We start from the raw sequence: 7,121 nt of genomic DNA on the forward strand, positions 1-7,121 counted from the left end.
CCCACCCACGTGGACATCCTCACAGCTACCATTTCAAGTTCCTTCCTGTCTCTGATGGGCATTTTCAATGGGATTTCTCCAATTTGAAGCTTCCATAGGCCCATCTTTACATAAAATAATATTCTGTAGCTGCTGGGGTGGCGGGTGCACGGGGTGAAGGAACGTAACCATAAATATTTCTCAAATTATTGAGAAAGGAGAATGCTATGCCTTATTTCCAAGTGCAGACTGGAATCTTTTCCTCCTTGTGTGAGCTAACACATTTGTCTGCACAGTGAAGACGCAATTTGCATTGCCCTTGTACAGGCAGTCAGGTCGCCCAGTGGCCATTACTCTGTCTAAATAATAGGTCTCAACACTAGCCAGTGCACCAACCCCTTTATTAATGGCCCAGTCTAGTGATTATGCACAGGAAAATGAAAAGCAAACCTTCCAGCTCAAAGTTTCAAGTCCTCACAAATTTAAATATGGTGGTACTGAGTGGCAGATTACTCTGAATACAAAGACATCATTTGAAGAGAGGGAGTAAACTGGTTGATATTTGGAAGCTTAGTGCCATTTTATATCTAAGAGCCGAGTACCTTTTTGAACTAAAATATGTTTAGACTTTTGAACATTATCAGATATAATTTTGAGAACAGGAGCTGCTGGAATGAAAGTCTCAGCTTCAACCTGATTGAGTAACCTCTAACTCTGGCCATGTTTTTCTCATTTGCTCTCTCAGAAACAACTTAACAAGAAGTCTACGTCTGCATAGTAAATAACCTTTATTTCTGAAGCTTTGAAATGAGAACACTTTATTCTTCCCCCCTCACTTTTTTTTTAGATTATCAAGTTTGTCAGCCTGATACGCCCTTTCTGTAAATACAGAAACACAAAATCCTAATTTTGTTCAGATTGTTAAGAGGTTTGCTAAGTCACCAGGACACTGCAGTAAGTGTATGGGATAACGACAAGCATGGGCTTTTATTTTTTGTTTTGTTTTTAAAGCAGGGCTTTTAAAATTAACTTAATGTTACAGGAAACATTTTTTTTACTTAAAAAAAATTCTAAGAATTAACTGTTACATTATATTTGTTATCAACATATGTGATGTGTGCCATACATTTTTTAACTCTGTTAACCATCTGGTAGCCTAGGACAATTAACAATTTTACATATGTTTAATATTCACAACATTGCCTGGTAACAGCTCAGCAGGAGCATAATTATGCTTAAGGAAGAAGTAAATCCCAAATATCTTTAAAATTACTTAAAATGTAAAAAAAGAAAACCCCAAACCTGTTTAGATACAATGTTATTATATGCCATCAAGTTGCGTATGACTCATAGTGACCCTATGTACAATAGCCCTAAACCCTGCTCTTTCCTGTACCAATCTTACTGTCTCTGACATACCTACCCTCATTACCCCAGTCACTGAATCAATCCATCTCATGGAGGGTCTTCCTCTCCTGCACTGTCCCTCTACCCTCCCAACCATAATTTCCCTCTCCAAGGACTGGTCCTTCCTTGCAACATGTCCAAAGTATGTCAGGCAGAGCTTCAGAATCCTTGCCTCCAAGGAGCAGCCTGGCTTCACCCTCTCCAGTGTGAACCTGTTCATTTTCTTAGCAATCCATGGTATATTCAATACTCTTCTCCAATATGACAGCTCAAAGGCGTCAATTCTACTTCTATCATCTCTAGTCATTGTCGGGCTCTCTGACGCATGGCAAGTGATTTCAAAGACCAGGGCCTGTATCAGGCGCACCTTAGTCTCCAGACTGACATTGTTGGTCTTAGGTACTTTGGAGAGGTTTCTGATAGCAGACTTTCCCATCGCAATATGTCTTTTAATATTCTGGCTGCTGGTGGCAAGAATGTTGATTGTGGAGCCAAGCAAACTGAAGCTGTCAGACAGTCTCAATCTCTTCACCATCTATTATGATGCTACCAATTGGCCCAGTGGTGAGAAGCTTTGTTTTCTTGATGTTGATCTTCAATCTATATTTGAGGCTGCAGTCCTTGACCCTCTGCAGCAAGTGTATCAAGTCTTCCTCAGTTTCAGCAAGCAGTATTGTGGCATATGCATAACTCAGATTGTTGATGAGTCTTCCTCCAATCCTGATGCCACATTCCTCCTCATACAGGCCAGCCTCCTCTGTCCTGCATATAGACTGAAAAGGTATGGAGATAGGACACAAACTGATTTACATCCTTCCCAAGTTTGAACCATGCAGTGTTTCCTTGCTCTGTCCTGATGACTGACTCCTAGTCCAAGTATAGGATTCACATTATCAGAATCAAGAGTTCTGGGATTCTCGTTTTTCTCAGAGTTAGCCACATTTTGAGAGCAAGTTTTTAGAAGCAGTAAATTTCATGAGAGACTGTCTAACCTATGGGGTAGCTGGTGGGTTAGAACCAAGTGCTGGTTTGGCAGTGCTACTCCTTTCCTCCAAGCCTTGTGGGATTTTCCTTTTCAGCCTATAATTTTGTTTCCCTCCTTCATCCAAACTATAGTTTTTGTTTCCTTTTTCACTCCAATGCTTATCTCCTACATTTGAGACACTTTCTCCATAACTCCCCTTGTCCTTCCCCTCCCCTGCCCCTTCCTGTCTTCCCCTCCCCCTCTCCCCAACACACACTCATTTTCTCTAGCTTTCTTGTTGCTATTTTAGGCACAACAATTTTGTGAATATAGTTTAATGTGAACATAGAAATAGAAGCATAAATCTTCTTATACACTGAGAAAGACAGCAGAGCTGCTTACTCTTCACCCCACACTTAAACCTGTGGCTTTGGCAGCTTTTAAAGGAGAGTAGTTCTCCATTGGCCTTAGGGACCAAAAATCCTGGTGCAACTCAAATAAAAGTAATTAACATATTTAACACCTTTACTCTAGTAACAACAACTATTTTACTAACCCATGACCACATTGAATATGATACGGAAACATTTTGCATTACAGAGTGCGATTTATTTCTGGCCTGTGCAATCCCTAGTCACACGGTGTTATCTGTGAAGTTAGAGTAAAAGCAAATAAATATCAATGGCTTATCAAAATAAAACAAAGCCAATCTAATGCTGAGTTTGCCTGGGTTGTAGTGAGCCAAATCAGACATTCTCACATTGTCATGAGGTTGGAATGAATGACGTCATAGATAATTTTGTGGATTAATTTAAGTGGAGATAATAAATAAGGCAGTTTGGATACCACGCATGAAGGTCCACTGTAACTGTGGAGGTACCTACATTTGTCTGCAGTTTTACACTTTACCAACACTTCTGTCTCATTGATCCTTACAACTAGGGTAGAAAAGATGTTACCATTCTCCTTTTCCACTACACATGGTAAGGGTAACCCATCGAGCGAGTGGTAGAGTCAATGCTACTCAAAGGACTAAGGTCCTTTGCTAACTTTATATCTGTTCTCTCTACGACCTCCATCATGCCATCTCCAGCTTTAGATTCTGTGAAGAAGTATTGGGATCCAAGTGTGGGATGGGGAAACTTGGGGATTTATTACAGAAGCTATGCAATAACTCAGTTTGTATCATTTGGCAAACTACCATTTGAGGGAGAGAGAAGGTGATCAGAGTATGGTCCTAACTTGGGAGGGGCAGGAGAGCATTATTCTGAGTGAACTTAGTCCCCTAATGACAAATACTGTATAAAACCATTATTGTAGAATGAGTGTGAGGATCCAAGGAGGGGAGGGTGGAAGCAGAGGGTTGAGGAGGGAAAGGAATGGGAGTTAATCATAGGGTCACACAGCCTGACGGGTGGAGGGGTGAAGGAAATGGGAATGATCCGGTGTGAAAAACAATATATTCAAACTTTGTAAATAAACCTACATAAAATTTTAAAAAATTTAAAAAGTATGGTCCTAGATAGGGCTGTCTTTACCATTTTTAAGTGTAAAGGGCAGTTTCAAGAGTCTCAGAATTAAAGTACACATGAGAAAAACTCAAACTCCCATTCACTTTTCTATAACTGTTCTGTTCATTTCTGATCTTCAGTAAAAGCATGTTTATCCTTTTCAGTTCGACATTTTCTCAGTAAATTAGGTACAATTGGACTTTTGGGGGGTCCATATTCTTCAATGTTTTGGTCATTTCAGAGATTAGACAACTATCCATTTCCCACTGACCCTGCTGACCTTTTGTAATTTTTTTCAAAATTATAACAATTGCAACCAAATCCAATGGCTCAGTAAAGCCTCAGTGGTTCACCATCATTCCAGGCAGTACAAAACTAGTCCACCAGAAAGAGACACAAGATCTTTTCCTATGCAAGACTGACAGGCTTTCAGCCTAATCATGAAAAGATTTCAGCAAGGAGGCCGGTTTCTCTCTAGAATGAATTGTTGCTGCTGTTGTTGTTATGAGCTGTTGAGTCGCCTGTGACTCATAGCGACCCTATGTACAACAACCCTAAACCCTGCTCTATCCTGTGCCCATTTTATTGTCTTTGATATACCCATCCCGATTACCCCAGTCACTGAATCAATCCATATCATCAAGGGTTTTTCTCTCTTGAACTTTCCTCCATCCTCCAAAGCATGGTGTCCCTCTCCAAGGACTGGTCCCTTGCCACATGCCCAAAGTATCTCAGACAAAACCTCAGAATCCAAGGAACAGCCTTGTTCCATCCTCTCCAGGGACGAAATTGTTTGTTCTCCTAGCAGTCCGTGGTATATTCAATACTCTTCTCCAGCACCACAGCTCAAAGGCATCAATTCTCCTATCATCCCTAGTCATTGTCCAGCTCTCTAACACACAGCAAGTGATTGCAAAGACCATGGCCTGTATCAGGCACACTTTAGTCTCCAGACTGGCATTGTTGCTCTTTAGTACTCTGACAGCAGATTTTCCTAATGCAATTCATCTTTTAATTTCCTGGCTGCTGGTACCAAGTGTGTTGATTGTAGAGCTAAGCAAACTGAAGCTTCTATAATGAGTAGTGAGGCCAAATGTCTTCTGTTTGCACGGGGAGTTTCAGGCCTTCACTAAACTGAATTTTTAGTTTAGTGTGGGCTCTGGTCCTGCATTTTCTATTTTAGCTTCAATAAAAGCTGTCCATACTTGGAAAATATTGCCGGACTCTGCATAGAAATCAGCCACTCCACGCCACCACACGATCTGGCAGCTTTCCTGCTGCCTTCTTGTAGTGGCTTCCACACACTGTCATTAGATTATGTGTCTGACCACCCTGCATTGCTTACCCTGGTGTGGTCGCTCTCTTTTCAACTGAATGAATAGAATCAGAAATATGTATCTTAGAATTATCTGCGTTGAGGTAAGTGGGAAAGTTATATTTAGAGGCTGGGTTTGGTCAGAGGGTTTTTATTTTAACTTTTCCTTCTTCCTGATTTGGTTTCTTTATTCTTGGCATTCTCTTTTTGAGGATAATCTGACAGTGACCTGAATCTGACAATGACCTGAAGCCCTTGCTGTTTCGGGTGGAGCTGAATGTGAAGAGGGGTAATGTGAGGCAGCGCGCTCTGAGCCAGTGTTTCAGAACCTCGGTTGACTCCCCCCTCCCTATCCCCATGTTTGGCTTCACTTGCCATTAAAAATCTATAAAGAAAACAGTTTTGAGTGCAACTCAGAGCCTCAGCTACTCAGCATTTGGTTTTACATGAGGTTCCCACTGACCTCAAAGATATCTGCCTGTTCGAAGTGATGGCAACCCAGGAGGGAGAGTGGGCTGGGGTTAGATAAGGGAATAGCAAGTCAGGGCTCCATTCCTAGCTGAACGCACCATTGAGTGAGTCTCTGAGGCTTCGCTGCTGTGTTTACTCATCCGATGAAAAGAAGGCATTCTCAAACCTCTAGTGTGATTGTAAGGTTTATTAAGTGAACCTGATTTCTTTCTTCCATCAGCTTGTGTCTCCCACCCAGAGTGTGGTCCATACTCCCAACTATATAACACATCAGTGGACAGAAAGATATAAATGTCTTTAAATTCCTATTCTTAGGTGGACTAGTGGTAAGGACCCATGTTGCCATCTAGAAAACAAGCAATTTGAATCCAGAAGCATCAAAGCGGGAGAAGAATGGTCAGTCTCCTCTTGTGCGATTAACTGCCTGTAAAAACCCACTGGAGGGTCCACTATAGGTTGCTTCCAATTCGACAATACATAACAGCGACATTATGACCAGCAAGATCTTTAGGTGGTATCAATGGTTTGCTCTCTAACTGATGGTTAAAGATGCTAACCAGAAGGTTGGTGGCTCAGGCACCATCAGTGGAATTGCAGGAGAAAGGCCTGGTGATCTGCTTCTATTACGACTTCTGCTATTGTGTCACATGGACCTGATTTTGACTCGTACTCACTACTTCTACTCATTGCTGTTAAATCAGAACTTTCAGCTGACCCTCTAGTGAATTTTCAGAAGCAGTTAATCGAAGGGGAGGAGACTGTCCATACTCCCGCTGGTGGTTTCGAACTACGTGCCTTGGGGATGGCTGTGCAGCTTCTTGCCAGTAGGCCACAGTAGAGCTGCACTATAGGGTTCCCTAGGCTGTAATCTTTATGGGAGCAGATTGCCAGGTCTTTTCTCCCAAGGAGTTGCCGATGGGTTCTGATCACCGACCTTTCTGTTAGCAACTAGCCATCTTGCCATCAAGACTCCATAAAATTACGGCCAAAAAACCCTTTGGAAGACTTCTACTCCATAGCAAACGGGCCCCCTATTTGCTAATTGAGTGAATCAGAATTAACTCAAGGACAATGGAGTTTTCTTTGTGTTTCTATTATGTTCAGAGAAGTGTTAGAACACACATTGCATTTGTTGTTGTTACTTGTTTCTTAAATGAAAGGAGAGGAAATGTTTTGATATCCCTGTTGGCCAAAGGAAAAGGCATTTTTTGTTCCTTCCTCTTGGGCGTGTTGAAAATCAGTTAGTCAGTGGAAGTAAAAATTGAGAAACAGAATGAAAGAATGGAAAGATCTTGTACACCAAGTATTGTAAACTCAACGTGGGTTCCAGAGAGAACAAGAGACAAGCACGTAGCAGGTGCTTATCAACGGTAGTCAAAAATACATTAACCAATCCAAGGGTGATTGAAACAGCCTTAAATTTGGACCTTCTTTCACCTCTGGATGGGGAACTACACTAAACAAAACCTCAACA

The 7,121-nt window shown here is 41.6% G+C and overlaps 1 protein-coding gene across 4 annotated transcripts in view; it reads left to right on the plus strand.

Moving 5' to 3' along the window:
* Window positions 1-7,121, plus strand: part of DYNC1I1 (dynein, cytoplasmic 1, intermediate chain 1) — a 397,792-nt gene that overhangs the window by 256,971 nt on the left and 133,700 nt on the right. The gene's annotated exons all lie outside the window — the stretch shown is intronic.

This window comes from Elephantulus edwardii, unplaced genomic scaffold, assembly GCF_000299155.1.
Source record: "Elephantulus edwardii isolate Elephantulus edwardi_28Jun2011 unplaced genomic scaffold, EleEdw1.0 scaffold00007, whole genome shotgun sequence".
Taxonomy (NCBI): Eukaryota; Metazoa; Chordata; class Mammalia; order Macroscelidea; family Macroscelididae; genus Elephantulus; species Elephantulus edwardii.